General features: G+C 38.0%; 1 long non-coding RNA gene and 1 pseudogene across 10 annotated transcripts; one reads left to right on the top strand and one right to left on the bottom strand.

Annotated features, from left to right (window-relative positions):
• Nucleotides 1-623: 623 nt before the first annotated feature.
• On the bottom strand, nt 624-11721 carry LOC148734308 (endosome-associated-trafficking regulator 1-like; annotated as a pseudogene). Its single transcript, XR_015998569.1, has 9 exons — nt 11697-11721; nt 11170-11279; nt 5928-5984; nt 5136-5318; nt 4652-4725; nt 4420-4531; nt 3500-3563; nt 2344-2480; nt 624-1767 (listed from the first exon to the last, which is right to left on the bottom strand). The product of XR_015998569.1 is annotated as an endosome-associated-trafficking regulator 1-like (transcript).
• Nucleotides 11722-12094: 373 nt separating this feature from the next.
• Nucleotides 12095-18392, top strand: LOC111345642 (uncharacterized). Of its 9 annotated transcripts, none has more exons than XR_015998958.1 (6): nt 12095-12258; nt 12562-12619; nt 13764-13872; nt 14378-14427; nt 14477-17585; nt 17949-18392. It is a non-coding gene; the product is annotated as an uncharacterized LOC111345642 (long non-coding RNA). The 9 variants fall into 9 exon arrangements; XR_015998960.1 differs by lacking the exon at nt 14378-14427 and adding an exon at nt 12919-13069 and having other exon boundaries at nt 12098-12477; nt 14440-17585; XR_015998959.1 differs by lacking the exon at nt 14378-14427 and having other exon boundaries at nt 12110-12258; nt 14440-14513; nt 17532-17585.
• Nucleotides 18393-18755: the final 363 nt, after the last annotated feature.

Here is an 18755-nt window from a genome sequence, read left to right as displayed (position 1 = left end):
CAAAGATTTCCACTTGTTGCAGCTTTGGAAAAACATAATCCTTGAGACTTCTTTCCATTTTTTTCAACACCTCTATTGCCAGTTTGCATAATTTTTGCAGGACTTTGAAATTTAAATGTAACTTTCCAAACTTCTAAAAGAATACTAAACTCTATACAATTTGACTGGAAAAGCAAGTGATTAAAGTTTCTGTGTTCAAACACCTTTATTCTAATAATCTTTCAATCTGATCCAAGGGTATTTTAGAGGGTAGAACCAGGTGTGTTCTTTGAAACTGGATATCATACATTGATTTTCTCCTTTTGCTCCAACAAGTGATCAATTAGTAATTTCTCCTTGCTATACATTATTCTAAAAATCAGAAAGGTGAAAAAAAGGAAGTAGATCAGCTGTGGTACATTTGTTTTCAACTAATTTTTAGGGGCTTCCTGTTCAAGAAAAGCATCATCGTGTGAGTCAGTATACAAAAAGCGAAACACTTGAAATCCATTGTTAACGAAAAAAGGCCAAAATGAACCTAAAAGCTGTGGTAAGGTTAGAGTGGTTAAATCTATACTGGATTTCACTAATAAGTCAATTTTGACCTCATTTCAGTATAATACCTTCCTGTATGGTTTTCACTCTTCTAGAACTGCTTTATATGTTTATTGGCCAAAAAAGGATAAAATACAAACTCTATTCATCCATTTACAGCTGTAGATATCTTTTTACAAAACAGTCAACATATTTAAAGGCAGAATTTTCAAAGAGAAGAGGCATGGAGATTTTTTTAATTTGTTTTTTTAGCATCAATAAGATGTTTCTTCAGAACACATTGCTTATATTTTAATGGCTATCAATGCATCCATAGGTGTAAAAATGAAATAAATAAGTTACAAGCCATCGTACTTTTATTTGTGTTAAGAGGTATATGTGAAGACAATTCTTTCCCAACCTCTTTCATAAGAGTGCCTGCAACTTCTAATTACTACATATATGACAAGAATTCTCTATTTACCTCATTAAAACCTCATTTACCAGAATATTGATTTTCTTAATCGTCTACATTATCAACCATTAAAAAAGATATTTTGTTTCTTGAATCTGATATTTTCTAAAAACCCTGAGTATTGCAAACCAGGTTTTTCTTTTTATCAATACTGTGGGATCATCCAAAGAAAAAATAAGTTCTCTTTATTTTCATAAAGATTTCCATTAAATGCTATGATTGTAAGTATCCAAAATATTTTAAATCAGATAGAAACAATTTTCTTGGGGGCACACAAGGAGGTTGTTAACTCAGGAGGTAAGCAGTTTCTTGGTTGATTTTCTTCTTAGCTGCAAGCTCATGGATTTTGAATCAAATCTGTTTTTTGACCGACTGATCATTTGTCAAAAGTAGTCCACTCATAAAAAGAGAAACCTTTATCCTGAGCAGGTCTAATACCATGTATTGGGTGACAACAAGAAGGTGTCCAGCCATCACCAACCAATGTAGACCACTCTGTATTAACCTTGAAACCCTAAAAGTGATCATGCTGAATCATTCATTAAAATTATCAGAATGGAGGAAATGACTGCCAACCTAGGAAACTTTGATTTCAAAACAAGTTATCAATGTCATTCTCAAGGAAATGCATAGAAAAGAGAATGGAAAATATGGCTATCAATGGATATGCTGCAAAGGGTTAACTCTTCTCTGAATGCACATGAACATCTGTTATTCTATCAATAGACTCAAGCTGTTGTGAGATGAACTTCATTGTATCCACTCCAGTAAGCAGTTGCCTAAAAGCAAACAAATGAGCAGTCATAAATGACACATTGACATATAAATTACACACTGCTCTGCACTACAAGTGTGGAGAGATAGACTGTTCTTTCTCTGAACAGAAATGTTAGCACTGTATGTATGGTTTTAAATAAGCTAACAGAGTTCAATATTGCCGTTGTTTTGACCATACATGTAAAGCAACAATTTGGTAAAATTCCATGTCGGTATGAGTTTTTAAACAACAATAATCCCTTTTTAAACATGGGGACATCTTTACTATTTAAAATGTAATGCTTGATCAATACAGAATGTTTAAATCAAAGTATTTTACTCCTGCAACCAACATTGCAAAGCTGAATACAAGTAGATGAATAAAAATAGACATCATTTGATAGAGAAAATGATGATCAAAGAGTCACAAATATAATTAATTGATACTGATAAAGTTGCAGTGGAATAAATTGATGACAATAGGATTCATTACCAAGACCGGTTCAAAAACAAAGGGCACTGATATATAGATTGAAAACAAGTAATATTAATTTTTGTCACAATTAAACAAGCTTGATTATACAAAAATAAGTACACACCTTACTGCTTGCTCAGCATTTTTTGCTGCTATGTTCATTTGATCAGCAGCAGCTTTTGATTTATCTTTGACAGCTGTCATTGTATAATGATTGGCATCTAACAGCTGGTTATATGTTGCTACGGGAACAGATTCTGTCTGACAAAGGATTGCAGAAAAAGGATTGTGAACCATATGTAAAGGGAAATCAAATATAGTCTAACCCGTACAGATTTTGCTTCATATCTGACTGTTAACCATGCAGACATTGGCTCTTTTTAAGTGCATCCTTACATTTTATAATTTTATATTCAAAGTGACATACAGTTTTGGGTAATTACCATGGATACTGGCTAACAGAACATTGCAAATGTTAGAAATGACAAAGAAAAGTTTTCAAGATTCCAAATCAATAATTGAGAACAATTATTTCTTAATTTTAAGCACAATTTGGAATAACCAAGCACAAGTGTTTCAATGACCAAAAAAAATTTGACAAGCCCATGCAAAAGACATGTGTAATCTGCAGTCTTTGAAAAAAAATTACTAGATAAGTGCTCCCTTATGATAATTAAGTTTTTAATCTGCATTTCCTCAAATAAGTGCTCAGCATTTAAAATTTTGGCAAGAAGGTGATACACATATTAGAGGAAGGTGCTTAATTGAAAGGGGAGCCTATTATTCTCTTGTACTGATTCAGCTGTAGTTGAAGCTAAAATAACTAGAAATAAATGGCAATAGAAACAGCTTTTCCATGCATCCCTAAAAAAGTGAGAAGAGGAGGACGGGGCTTATTTTAGGGGGGAGGGGTCCTTGATTGAAATTATGGTGTAAGGGGTGGGTATTTATTCAGAGGAGGGAGCTTATTAGTGCATGGGAACTCATTCAAGGAAATGCTGAATGAAAAAATGCCATGAAAAAATACCATGCAAAAATGTGATAGATGTGTAAACAATGTGAATTGCCAGCAAAAATGCTTCACTAAAAACCTTGGAAATATCATTGTGTCTCTGTTTAAGACAACTTACATAACAATCAAGTTTTGCAAATACCTTGTAAACAGTTTGTTATCTTTTTTTGCACAAATTTACCTTTGTCCAGAATGTTATCTGATGGCTGCATTTCCTGTATATCACCAGCTGGCAAATAGCAACAAAGCTAAGAATCTTTAACCATACCTTTAATAAATTCACTTCTTCTTTCAATTTTGCAACTGTAGCTTCAGCTCTGAGAGCTCTTTGCCATAATAACAATAAATATTGAGATATAGAGAGTTTTGAACTCAAACAGCTTCATTAGGACTCCCTTGTTTAATATTGTTAAATGATAAATGTGATATTCTGAGTAATTAATTAATAGAAACTTTTTTTATGGTGCTTTTTTAATATCTATTGGCAATTGTATTTTTTACATCTTGTGGGTTGACATAAAGACTTTATCAAACTTTATATAATTATCAATATAACTTTTAGCTATCTTCAGAATGGTAGGTGACAAAGTTAACAGATTTGCATCACATGCCTTGGAAGTCTAGTTGATAAAAGGCTGTAAAAGACTTGTTTCAAATCTGTTACTGCTTTACTAAAATATTCATAGCCTACACTCCTTTCTAAGAACTGTTGATTCTCACACAATCTGAATCACTAAAAGAATGTCAAAGTAGTAGCAAACCACCTGTGGAGCTTGTGAAGGAACAAATCTAGATATTAATAACCAAGATTAGTACACGACTTGAGCAGTCAGAGGGCCAATAACTAAAATCAACCAATCAAAATGCTCTATTGCTGGTCTAATATTCTCTCAGTATTGGACCAGGCACTGTCCCAAATGGTCCCGAATGACCACACTTGTGTCCCTTTGAACTTCAGTTGTATAATAAATCTCTTATTAACCAAGCTTGCTCGGGACCGTACTGGAAGAATATCGGCCCTCCGTCTTTTTTGTACGGACCTCACTGCGCCCGGTCCGTACTGTCAAGACCTCGGGCCGATATTCTCCCAGTACGGCCCTCGTGCTTGGTTAATAAGAGATATGTATTGTCTGAACTACAAGCTTAAATGCCTCTATTGATAAGTCTCAGTCATGCATTCTTCTCACCGTAGTCAATTCTAAATTTTTCTCCACCATTTGCACCATATTTTCTAAAGCCGCAGTTTCATCTGCCTCTCTTTTTCTCAATCTTTGCTAGTTTCTTTTGCAAACTTATGATTCTGGTAGAGATAGGAAACAATACAAATGTGTTATTCCAAATTGTTATTTTTTTTTTGGGCAAGAAACTTTACCATCACAGTGCCTCTTTATATAACTATTTCATAGCTGATTCATATCACCTCCTTTTTTCTTTATCCACAGCTTGGTTGGATTCTTGTAACTCTCTTCTTAGTTTTTCATTTTCCTCTTTCAACTGGTGACATAACATGGCAAATTTTAAATCAACAGTTGTATTCTGAAAGTGTTTACTGCCTCCTAAGAGTAATGGCAGAATTCAATAGGTTTATTTCTTAGTAAAATGAATTATACAGTTAAAAAGAAGCAGAAAAGGCAGTTTTTTTGTGGAATACCTAAATTAAATGAATAGTCAAATGGAATAAATGGGAACTTTTGTGGATGAGTTTTAAATAAGATCATAATTAAGGTTTTGAAAGTCCCAGAGGAGATGTTAATGAAATTTAACATAACATTATGTGTGGTTAAAACAAGAGTTATTTAAGTCCATACCAAAAGTAAGTATTATAATTATTGCTATCATTAAGGATGGGAAACTTTGACCAATAGGTGTTTTAATGCTTTCCTAAAGGTATAGTCTCATCTAACCTGATTCATTTCTTCAATGATCTTTTCCTGAGTCTCAGAGCTGTCCAGAGATGCTACAAAGTAGTTGATACTTCTGCTCATTGGTGACTCAAGGCTACCTGTTAACTCACTCTCATCCTCTGTTTCTGAGCCACTGTCACGTTTGCCAGCAGTTTCTCTGTCCAATTCTTGACTTTTAATTCTCTATACATTTCAAACACAAAAGACCTCTGATTATTGAAATAGTGTTTTTGTTGTTCTATTTCTAAAAATTATCATCTTAAGTTAATTAATTTAAAATAATCACAATTACTATCATAAGAAAAAAGGAACACTTTTTCATGATTAATTTGTTCTTTTAGTAACAAGTGATTGTGCCAAAATTGCACTTAAATCTAAAATAAACAGCATCTTAACAACTCTTGCTCTTTGAAACTTCACTCTTTGCATTCTTTGATGGTTTGGTCTCCTTCAAAATTATTTTGTTCTCTACATGTTAAAAGAAATAAGCCTCATTGCTAATTAATTTGCAATTGTTTCCCTTTATGTGACTCTGAATATTAATTCATGAATACCATATCAAACTTTAAGAGTTGCTAGAAAACCAATTGGTACAATAAGCAATTTGACAACTAGGTTCAAACATATCAATTTGACAAATAAGGATTTCACAAACTTCATTGTGGAAACAGAAATTTGTGTCAAGTGGAAATATTCAAATCAATGATCTACAACAACAATAAAAAATACATTTCAAACCAAGAATATAACAGAGCCAAACTATACAAAGATTATAAAATGATCAGTTCCTACATTTTTTGTTCCATTATCCTAATCTGTGTTCTCTTCACATACTTCATTATCAATTATCTTGATAAAAACAACAACAAAATGACATTATGTAGTATACTAGGACAGCGGTTGTTTATGTAAAAGTATACATCCGGGAAAGTGTGAGCGCGGGAAGATTATTAAAGAAACGTGTACTGTGTGTACTGTTGTTGTTCGCCTTCGTGGCTGCCTTTTGTGGCATACTTCTTCATTTTTAGACACTACAAATTGGCGACGAGGATGTCGAATTCAGTAGAAAGGGCGCTTCCGCCTCTAGATTTAACAGGGTCTTCCTCTCAGGTCGCGGAACGATGGCGACAGTGGAAACGATCGTATCAGTATTACATCGATGGCAAGGGAATTACGAATCCTTCTCGGAAAACAGCTCAGTTACTTCATTTAGCAGGTATGGAAGTACAAGATATTTACGAAGATATTCCAGATCCTGGACCACTGAATGCTAACGAGGATAATGAGTATGTGGTGTGTCTGCGAAAGTTGGATGCTCATTTTCGAGCCGAGGACAATGTACCGTACGAGCGTCATGTCTTTCGTCAACTTACGCCGACAAAGGGAGAGACCGCCGATAAGTTCATGGTTCGTTTACGTAAACAAGCTCGTCATTGTAATTTTGGTCCAACTTTGGAAGAAAATTTACGGGATCAATTGATTGAAAAGTTGCCTAATGTTGAGCTAAAGAAGAAGCTATTGGAAATCGTTAATATTACTCTGCAAGCAGCAATGGATAAAGTTCGAAAGTGGGAAGCCTCACACGAGCAGGCAAGTCAAATGGTCATGCCAAGCCAAGAACCTGGAGCAGGTACTCATGCAGTTGAAGAACGTCCTGGGCGTGGAGACAAAGGGAAAAGCGTTTGTTTCAACTGTGGTAAAGAAGGTCATTTTGCTCAAAGTACAAATTGTCCAGCCCGAGGTCGCAAGTGCAGCAAGTGTGGTAAATATGGTCATTATGCAAGCTGTTGCAAAGGGGGAAGGAACTCGAAGCCTGGAAAACAAGGTAACACCCAACAACGGGGAGGCAGACAGCAGCGTCATGGTAAGGGGAGACAGGCAAATCATGTTGAGGGTCATTGTAACGAGTCAGGTGAGGATGACAGTTTTGCTTTTACTATAGAAGAACAGACATGTGCTATGTCAAATTCCTCTGAACCCGTTATCTCAGTGAAGATTGGCGGAATCAGCAGAGATGTGTTGATTGATTCAGGTTCTGCAAGTAACCTCATTAGTAAAGATACACTGCAGGAACTTAAGTATCAGGGGCTCAAGATTGAATTAAAACCTTGTCTGAAGAGATTGTATGCTTATGGGGGTCGAGAACTTAAAATTGAGGGCCAGTTTCAGACAGAAGTTTCCGTACCCAAAGCAAAGGTTGTGGCAGATTTCATTGTTGTTGAATCCGGGCGTTGTTTGCTGGGATATTCGTCCGCCACAGATCTTGGAATCCTTCGTGTGGATCTCTCGGGAACTCTTGGGACAGGAGACTGTAACACTGTTGATGGTACCTTCGTGGGAGGACTCAAAGCAAAATACCCCAGTGTATTCCAGGGAATTGGAAAGCTTAAAGATTATCAGTTGAAGCTACACATTGACCCCAGTGTAACTCCAGTCGTTCAAAAAATGCGACGAGTACCTTTTTCTGTAAAGGACAAAGTAACTGCCAAGGTTAACGAACTCCTTGAAAAGGACATAATTGAGAAAGTCGAGGGGCCGACGGTGTGGGTAAGCCCAGTCGTTGTTGCTCCTAAACCGTCCGGAGACATAAGGTTGTGTGTCGACATGCGGAGAGCCAACGAGGCCATTATTCGGGAAAGATTGCCCATACCAACCATAGATGAAGTCCTTGAAAGTCTTAATGGGAGTGGTGTTTTCTCGAAGTTAGATTTAAGGTGGGGTTTTCACCAAATTGAGCTGGATCCTGATTCAAGGGATATCACTGCTTTTACCACCCATGATGGTATATTCCGCTACAAACGTTTGAGTTTCGGTGTAAATGCCGCACCAGAGAAGTACCAGCATATCATCACCCAGTCAATGGCAGGTCTACAAGGGGTGTCAAACATAGCAGATGATCTTATCGTTCATGGTCGAGACACTGAAGAACATGATAAGAACTTACACAGTGTGTTGCAACGTCTTAGTGAGAAGCAGCTGACTTTGAATGCTGAAAAATGCACTTTCCGAATGACTAAAGTGGTATTCATGGGCCTTTTGCTGAGTAAGCATGGCATCGGCCCAACGGAGGAAAAAGTCAGAGCAGTTGCAGAGGCAAGTCAGCCTCAGACACCCTCAGAAGTCCGTAGCTTCTTGGGGCTCGTTGGATTCAGTGCCAGGTTTATACCCGATTTTGCTACCACTGCTGATCCCCTCAGAAAACTTGCAAGAAAAGGGGAACCGTTCGTTTGGGGTAAGGAGCAGGAGCAATCGTTTCAGAGATTGAAGAGTCAAGTTGCAAGTGCACCAGTCCTAGCTTACTTCGATAAGGACACACCCACCCGTGTTATTGCTGATGCAAGTCCTGTTGGACTTGGCGCCGTGCTGGTGCAAGAAAAGAATGGGGAAAGCCGTGCCATCTGTTATGCTAGTCGTAGTTTGAGTCAAGTGGAGCGTCGTTATAGTCAGACAGAAAAGGAAGCACTAGCCTTAGTCTGGGCTTGTGAACGCTTCCACCTCTACTTGTACGGGCTTCCACAGTTTGATCTGGTGACAGACCATGAAGCACTTAAAGTCATCTATTCAAGGAAGTCTAAACCTTCAGCCAGAATAGAGCGCTGGGTTCTGCGTTTACAACCGTACAACTATCAAGTTTGCTATGTGCCTTCAAGAAAAAACATCGCAGATGCCCTTTCCCGACTGACGAAGATACCTGCTTCAGACAATTCCGCGGAAGATGATGGATACGTACGCGCGATAGCTCTACATGCTGTCCCTGCTGCATTGAGAATCAAAGAGATTGAACAAGTCTCAGCACAAGACTCTGAGTTGCAAGCACTCAGGAATTGTCTCATCGAAGGGAAATGGGACAATGCCCCAAAGCAGTATTTGCCAGTGCGCAATGAGTTGACTTTTATTGGCCATGTAATTCTCCGGGGGACAAGAATTGTTATACCGCAAGCACTTCGCAAGAGAGTCGTTAGTTTGGCACACGAGGGGCACCAAGGAGTCACAAAGACAAAGGAGAGACTTAGAACAAAAGTCTGGTGGCCTGCTATGGATCGTGATGCCGAGAAAAGATGTGCAGAGTGTTACGGGTGCCAGATGGTTACAAAGAACGTTCCACCCCCACCATTGAAGTCAACACCGTTACCCAACCAACCATGGGAAGAAGTAGCTGTGGATCTAATGGGTCCGTTACCTTCTGGGGAACATTTGTTAGTTCTCGTTGATTATTACAGCCGGTGGATAGAGGTTGATGTTATCCGAACAACTTCCAGCAAAACCATCATTCATTGCTTGAATGCCCAATTTGCAAGACATGGGTTGCCTAAAGGTCTGCGTACCGACAATGGCTCAAATCTTGTATCTAAAGAAGTAGAAGATTACCTGAATGAAATGGGGATTGATCACCATTACACAACACCTCTATGGCCAAGAGCTAATGGTGAGGTAGAGAGGCAAAACAGGTCGCTTCTGAAATCCATGAGAGCAGCCCATGCAGAAGGAAAGAACTGGAGAGAGGAGCTAAACAAGTTCCTTTTGGCATACAGGTCCACGCCACATTCAACCACAGGAAAGAGTCCCGCCGAGTTATTGTTTAGGAGAAAGCTGACAACTAAAATGCCTGAGCTAGTCAATGTTGAAGAGGAGGAGGTAGAAGTGAGCGACCAAGCCGTTCGTGATCGGGACAATCAGAGAAAGCAGTTTAACAAGGACTATGTGGACAAGAAGTTCCATGCCAGAGATCGAAATGTGAAAGAAGGAGACAGTGTTCTGCTTGAGAAGAAGAAAGAAAATAAGCTGTCACCTTGCTACGAGAAAGAACCATATCAGGTGATATCTCGTTATGGGGACCAGGTGGTGTTGCGATCGCCTCAAGGTGTCCAGTACAAACGCAGCCTTCAGCATATTAAGTCCTTTAATATGCCAGATCTAGAAGAACAGGAAACGCCACAACAGGACGCTAAACCACGGACTGAACCTAAGTCATTTGAGACGCCACCTGTGGCAGAGGATCAAGTACCAATGGCTGAATCACCACCAAAAGATGTACCTTCTACTGTACCTACAGCTGAGCAGCATGTGAGAAGATCCGGCAGAATTACGAGCCGTCCAAAGGCTCTGAGTGACTACGTTCTGTACTAAAACTAGTGACATTGGCATTTTCATATTACTGTTCGTTGTTATTACATGAGTGACATTGAAACGTTGTTTTATAAGCTGAACGGCCAAGGCTATGTTTATGTTTAGCGTGATTTTTGTCTTGAACATTTGGAATCGAATTGAACTTTTACGGTGTCTAAACAAAGTGGAAGTTTGTAATGTTTCTGTCTTTCGAGGTCAACCATCTAAGCGAAGAAAGAGAGGGAATGTAGTATACTAGGACAGCGGTTGTTTATGTAAAAGTATACATCCGGGAAAGTGTGAGCGCGGGAAGATTATTAAAGAAACGTGTACTGTGTGTACTGTTGTTGTTCGCCTTCGTGGCTGCCTTTTGTGGCATACTTCTTCATTTTTAGACACTACACATTACAACAACATTACACAATGTTATGATCTAAAACTTGTCCCAAAAAGAGTTTCCTGTTACTTGTGAAAAGAAGGAAATTTAATATGGGTTTGATTAGCAATCAAAACATAAATCATATAAAGCGAGCACTCTAATTGGTCAATTCAGTGTCTACTATTTGCCCATGAGTGTACACTGCTGACGTGAGATTTGATTCAAGCAACTCTCACACTTCTTTTGTAGATAGCAACCTAGCTCCTGCGTGCATCCGTAACTCAATAGCTGGTGCACACTGTGGTGTTTATCATTTATTAATGTGATTAAAGAGCGACCAGAAATACATCAATAAAACAAACTTAGAAATGAAAAACAAATGTTTTAAAACACCTTTTGAATAAAAACCTAAGAAATTTTGAGTGACAATCATAAAACACCAGCTTTTATCACAAGTGATAGGATTAGATAAATTGTGGTGATTTTTTAATATGTAAGACCAACTGCTATGATCAGCTATAGGTTGACTGAACATAATTTAATTATTACCTGCAACCCACGCTTGTTTCTTGATGCCAGGTCATCTGAAAGGAAATTCTTGAATGAAAAGGGATTGCTTCCTCCTTGGTCATCACCACCATCACCCTCATCATTGACTGCTAGAAGTGAAAAAGCACATTTGGCTTTACAGCATAAACTATACAGCATAAACTATACAGCATAAACTATACAGCATAAACTATACAGCATAAACTATGCAGCATAAACTATGCAGCATAAACTTTACCGCATAAACTATACCGCATAAACTATACCGCATAAACTATACAGCATAAACTATACAGCATAAACTATACAGCATAAACTATACAAGGAGGTGCCAGGGAGTTGTTGTGAGTAACTTATTCTTAAAGCAGTTTTCCTAGTTTATGCTGTTGTGTCATCATAAAGAGTCATACAAAGACTTAAAATGACTGCATGATTCGTAGGAAAAGCCAGACTAAATCAAGGATGATAGAAGTGGCCATCGAGTACTGATAGCAGTGATAGCTAGCAAATAACTGCATAGCAGTTACCTCTCCTTGTGGTCAAAAGAACACATCACAGGTACTTGTCAAGAGACTGTCTAGCTCAGAAAATCAGTCAAGAAGAAAACCTGTCCCTGAGAAAATTAAATTATCTGGCGTGCTAAGGCAAACATGTACAATTAAATTTAATCATAATACCTTACGTGTATTGCTTTGTCATTGCTTCGTTTTCTGATGATGAATTTTTGGATTCCAACTAATTTATTAATTGCATAAGTGTTTGAAGAAAGAAATGATGTGTGTCTGAGTAATTGATCTGATAACCTGACAAAGCCTGAGTCCTGTGAGCAGAGTATGGCAGAACTCAACCAAATCTCATGCGTGTGTGCAATGGGTAGTATTTCGCGTTACACAGTGGCGTGACACGCCCTGCATCATGTAGCTAAGCATGCTAGGAATAAAGTAATTTGTGACATCCTGATGTTCCTGTATTATGCCATTATGGCCCGTGTACTGACTTTGTGTAGTCTTAGCTTATGTGCGTCTTCAAAACATTACACAAGGGCGATCCTGCTATGTGGAATGTATGCTAAGAAAGGAAAAAATTCATGTGCGTGTGCCATACTCTGCAGGCAGTGCCAGGGCTTAAAAGATAAAGGACTATTCATCTTTATGTGGTTTCCTCAAAGAGCTAGATAAATGAAAAATACTTCAGGCGTATGTAAGACAGTAAACCTGTATTAAGCAGTCACCCACGGGGAATGGTGTGATGACCGCTCGATACATGATGCTTGCTTTATACAGTTAGGTTCCGCAGGTGGTAGTCAAGGTAAATCTTTAATAATGAACCCCAATTACAGAGCATTTTGGGCACTTCGTGGATTAAATTTTATCTTCATGGTCTTTATTACAGGAACAAAACCTAAGGTGTCCAATCTTCGTCTATTCAGTGATGTTTCGTCTTATTTTGGGTAAGTAATTTCTTCATCAAGCTCATATTTGATTAGTGATCACGAAAGTTGAATAGATTCCTTCCCTGAAAATGCCTTTATGCTCAGTAACATGTTGTTTTCATGAAAGAAGTTGTATAAGTAACGTTCACCAGGGTAGAAAACATCATTTGAAAATCATTAATGGAGGTTATGTTTCCTGGTGTTTTTGTGTGGCTCCTACCCCTACTGGCTGTTTGTTACAAATAGAGGTGCACTGCAAGCGCATCCTTTGAACATTGATGATGCTAGCCTGTCACTTTCTTTGCTCCTTTCCACAGTGTCAACTGTCCAATGCAGTCTTCAAACTTGATAACCTTATAAACTGTCAGAGAACCCTAACAATTCTGGGAGGGGAGGGGAGGGAAGTGTGTGGATGAGAAGAAGCTGAAATCGGGTTGAATTTCCTAGATATCAGGACAAGACACTTGGGTAATGCCACATACAGATGAACAGTTGGACAGTCCAAAATATAGTGGACATTGTCATTTGGGCTTGTCACGCAACACATTTTGAACCCTCCTCCTCTTGTTTGGTGGGAAAGGAGGCATGTTGCGTGGTGAACTTAAACGACTTCTGTTAGGAAGACCACACTAATCTGTTAACATGTGTACAGTCTTGAGAGACGGTTTGCAAGGATATGGCTTTACATGTTATTTCTTCAGAAAATGTAATGTTAGTAATAGATTTAAACTGGACAAGAAGTTTCTACTAATACTTTGGTCAAGTTGATGAACAGTGATGTCTCCCTGGCTCTGAGAGCCAACAAGATCCCCTAAGGAAGCTATAAAAAAAGGAGTCACTTTTCAGAACTGATTTGGTAAAGTGCTATGGAAAACAGGGCCCTGTTACTGGCGATAAGTTCTTCAAAGCCTTTATAGATGAACAGTGGAAGACTTTACCTTTCTTGATGAGAACTCACTGTTGGTCAAACAGGTGCAAAAAGGGGGCTTTGAACTAATAACTTTCCCTTATGGAATGGTAAGAGGTGTGGCTCTATGTAGGATTTTCAGTCACTTTTGCAACACCTATAAGCTTACTTATACTTATTGTTTTTGGCACTTACAGAACTTTTATTTTCAATTTGACCCTTGTTGAATTTGTGTTTTATTGTGTCCTTGTCCAGGTGGAGTTAAGAATCTCAGTTCCCCCAACCCATCTAAGTTAAGATACCCTATGGCCTGTAATGAAGGTCCTGCACTCCTCATTTTGTGACTTACAACAGAGAAAGCAAGGTACTGCAAGTAACTTTTTAAAGATTACCACCAATGTCAGTTTGTTGATTAGGTGTAGTTTACTTTTTTCTTGAATTCTTAGAGTAGCGGGAAACTTCTCACATTTTCACTGAAGCAGCCAATCACAACTGATAGACAATTCTTGTGAGCTTGACATCTAAACACTTTTAATGTCATACACTACCCAACATTCAAAGTTCGAAAGTGAAACAATGATTCCACTGATTACTGCCAAAGCCTCTTTCATAAGCAAAATACAGGATGGTCATTACATCCAAAATATCAAATTGGATGTCAGTTTATGTAACCAAAGGTTCTTAATTTCCATTTTCAATGATTCCTCAGAACTGGCACTCCTCAATTTGTGGTGGGTTAGGGAGGCTTGGCAAGAAAGGCACTCTTATTTGTATCTTGATTAGGTCATTGTTGCTGTGGGGTTAGGGAGGCTTGGCAAGAAAGGCACTCTTAATTGTATCTTGATTGGGTCATTTTTGTTGTGGGTTAGGGAGGCTTGGCAAGAAAGGCACTCTTAATTGTATCTTGATTGGGTCATTGTTGCTGTGTTAGACATATGCAGTTGTCACAAGCTTGTCAGGTCAAGTTGAACATGGAGGATCGTGAAGCTGAAGATATCAGTAGAGGTAAGCGAGAACTAGTTACCTTGGCAGGCCTTCAAATTTTTACTTTTTTCATTTCAGGTCTCCTTAATCATACTTTAGAATATTACACCAAGGTACTAATATATAGATTTAGCCAAGCCTAAAAGCAGAGCTTGAATTTTTTTCCCGCATATTTCAAAGGTTAACCTCTAAACTTCCCTTTTCAAATTTTGCATATATAAATTTGAATAAGCATCTATGAGGGCACAACGCTTTGCCCCTTTTGTTTTTTCATTTGTTTGTTTGTTTTGGCGTAATTATTGGCTGAGTTGAATATTTCTTATTTCATATAAAGTTTAATCGCCTCCCGGTTAGCTCAATGGAAAGAGCGCTGGACTGTTGTGCAGGAGGTCGAGGGTTCAAGCCCCGGCCGGACCAACACTCAAGGTCAAAAATATATATATATATTTTTGACTGGTGCTTAGAATTTGCTGCTATCACAAAGTGGAATTCTTTCCTTATTCTCATTATCTTAACCCTTGAACTCCCAGAAGTGATAAACTTGTAACTTCTCCCGGTTAGCTCAGTGGATAGAGCACTGGAGTGTTGTGCGGGAGGTCAAGGGTTCGAGCCCTGGCCGGACCAACACTCGGGGTCTTAAAATAATTGAGAAGAATTTGCTACCTTTCTATAACATCAAGAAATGGTTAGATATTCTAGTCTTCTCGGATAGGGACGAATAAATGGAGGTCCGGTCTACTGCAGGGTTAGGGAAGGAGACGTTAATTTCCCACACATGAGATTACTGTGTGATGGATGTCCTCTCCTGGGGTAGGATGGGTGGGAAGGTGAGATTGATAGACTGAAGCAGCTGCCAGAGACGCCTGATATGCTGACGTCTGTTCTCAGCCTTGCACTGCACCTGCAATTCAGCCTCTGGGCTGCAAGTGGTCAGATATAAACTATATTAAAAAAATCAACAAGCCTCAAACCTACTGTCTTGATTACTTCATTACAAAAAAAAATTTGAACATCAAAATTTCAGTTCTAATCATTTGTTGGATGTTTGACACCATGGCCAGGCCAATTTGCCAAAAAAAAAGCTAGGATTCAACCATGTTAAAAAATTCATATTGATTGTACATAAAAACAGCCAGCAACCAATGAATATGATGATATCTTGACACAGAGGGTAAAAGCATTTCTATTTTGTATTGTAGCGTTTACGGCGACCAAAATCTAAATTCTCAAGTTTAAGGTCGTGTCGCTCCAAAATGCGGTTAACGAGGTGTTTGAGACTATTTTACTGATCGAAATGACAAACCAAAGTTGACTGTTTGCATGAATCTTCTTGAAAGGCAATCGACCAGGAACCACAATCAGTGACCAAAATAACAATTATTCTCACAGTCAATCAATCTGTCGAACGATCGATCGTAAACTGAAACAACAATACAACGAAGTTCTATCAATCTAATTAAAAGCCGTGGAATACATGATCAAAGAATCGTGTGTCAAATACTGGGCTCTAAAGTCTATAACGAGATTAACAATACAAGTAAAACAGAACAAAAGTTGGGAAATAAATTAAAAGAGTTTTGATGACTGATTAACAGCCCATTGTTCTATCTAAATGATGGGCGTTCACTGACTAGAAAATTGGCACGAATTTGGCCTTTAAATCTTAAATCTATACAGATCATTGCAATATTTGTTTGTATATTGTCGCCCAACACTAAAGAGACTGGAAAGGAAAAAACAAAGTTACAAGTAATGGTACTCACATATCGGTCCCGCTTCTGCCAGAGGTTGAGAAAACAAACGGGCGAAAGTTTAGCAAGGCTATTCAAAACTTACGAAGAACTGATTGAAGGGACGCTAAACTTGCCTTTTATATGCGCGTGGTGACGCTGAAAGGTCCGATTACAAAACCAATAGAAATACAGAAAAACAGATAAGCATTGTAACTATGTGGCTATCTAAGATCATTCTGAAATTAATGACCTAATCAATAATCAATCAAAAAATGAGCCTTCTGGCTAATGTCCTTAACAGTGTCAATAGTTTGGTAATCAATTGTATACACTCAGCTGCTTAATGCCTAACCAATACATTAGGTTTTCATTGACTCTACAACTTGCAATGCTTGCTTTTGTTAATTTTTTGTTAATTTTTTTTCATTTATTTATTTCTCCAAACCTTAGCAGAAACTAGATACAAGGGGAAAAATAAAGTTGATGGTTTCTTTGAGGATGTGCTATGGCTAATGTAACTGATGAAAGGTGATATTTTTAATTTCTAAATCACCCTTATTGTGGGGAAACACAAGACAGTCATCTGGACATCTTAGAAGAGAAACACGAAAGAAATGAGATCATAGAAAAATTACATTGTGGGTGGTTTGAGTTGCAAGTTGGAACTCTTAATCTGTCAGTGATTTATTTGTGGGACATTAAATATGTCTTATTAACCAAGCACGAGGGCCATCCTGGGAGAATATCGGCCTGAGGTCTTGACAGTACGGGCCGAGTGCAGCGAGGTTCGTACAAAAAAGACCGAGGGCCGATATTCCTCCAGTACGGTCCCAAGCAAGCTTGGTTAATAGGAGATTTATTATACGACTGAAGTTCAAAGGGACACAAGTGCAGTATCATTTGGGACCATTCGGAGAAGTGCCCGGTCCAATACTGAGAGAATATTGACTGGCAATAGAGCATTTTGATTGGTTGATTTTAGTTATTGGCCTTCTGACTGACCGAGTCATGTAATAATTATATTTATACAAAGATTATGAGAATTATGATATGATGATAACAGATGTAGTGTGGCCACAAAACAGTTCTCTTTTTTAACTTCACCTGAAGAGTAACAACAACAGCAACAACAATTTTATTCTTTGATCTTTTTACATAAAATAAAAATAGGATAGTTTGCCCCACAAATAGCAAGAAAGCTAATTGTGGCTAAAAGTTGGCTGCCATTAATGGCAGCAGGAAGGGTACAGTTGGTTTGGGACATTCCCTAAACATAGTTGCTTCTTTTCTCTATACATTTGCCTAGCGTAACAACAGCTATCATTCTTTCCTACTACTCAGCAGAGAGGATTCTAGCATGGTAAGTATTTAATGAGGATCCTGTTGAATTTTATTCATTAGTATGTACCACACAGATTCTAATGCTGATTGGCTGGTTCAGAAGTGATTGATGAGTACTACCCACCCCTGAGCAGCCAAAGAGACAAAATTGCGCACAAGCAATTTGATTTTTAGACTATTTTGTGATATATTGACAGGAATGAGCTCTATTTTTTGGTTTCTATCCTACATACTAAAACAATCATTCACTTCTGAATCAGTGTCAGTGAAAGTGGTGAAGGTTTACCTTGCCAATTTGTCTAGTAAGTAAATATCCACCACTATTCACCTCCACTTCAGTGCATAATCATAAACTAACACTTTGATGTTTCTTTTTTATCAGATTAAAACAACCTTGCTGGTAGAAAATCACTTTGTGTCCATGAACAGTTCTAACTGATAAGAAAACAGATTCATTTGATTAAATTAGTACCATAAACGAACCACATCAGCCCTTCTCTCCTTCTACTGTAACTGTTAGTGCATGTAATTTTGTTTTTATCAGGCATTTAAATTCCATTGTTACTCCATTTAAGGTGTTGAAGACAGAACAAGAGATTATGGAGAGAGAGAGAGTAAACACCCAGCCATTCAAAAAAATCCAACTAAAGCTATACATTAATTTGTTTTTTAATTAATGCTTTCATTGGTGTTGTTTAACTGCTTGACACCACTTATTTCTGTTTCATTACCTTCCAGCATTGTTTTATATGAAAAGGAGTTAAAAGAATGCATTCATGCATTTGATCGTAGGTAAATGTAAAATTAAAGTTTCAAGTGTGATGTACTCTTTGATGTCCACTGTTTTCTGTTTTAAGGCTTATTTTTCAGAATATTCATTTTTCTCTTGGGACTCCAAAAGGTTATAGTGTAAACAAGAGGGAACAGAAAATGCTATGGTATTTGCCCATATTCTATTTTGTTTCCTCATGAAGGAAGGGAATAAACTGTCTTGCAGATTGAGAACTCATCTGTAACCTGTGAGTTATATATTTGCCATCCCTTAACTTTCTTTCGTTTCAGGTAGACAGACCTACCAGTAATGTCCCTCGCAGTAGATCTCCAACAGTATTTCTTTCCTCCACACTGTTCCTTTAACTATTTAACCCCTAATAGTTTTCGGCTTGTAATTTCTCCTGACGTTATTACC

Source organism: Stylophora pistillata, chromosome 3 (genome assembly GCF_964205215.1).
Source record: "Stylophora pistillata chromosome 3, jaStyPist1.2, whole genome shotgun sequence".
NCBI classification, from domain to species: domain Eukaryota; kingdom Metazoa; phylum Cnidaria; class Anthozoa; order Scleractinia; family Pocilloporidae; genus Stylophora; species Stylophora pistillata.
The sequence above is the reverse complement of the archived record's forward strand: the minus strand, read 5'-3'. Positions and strand labels throughout refer to the sequence as shown.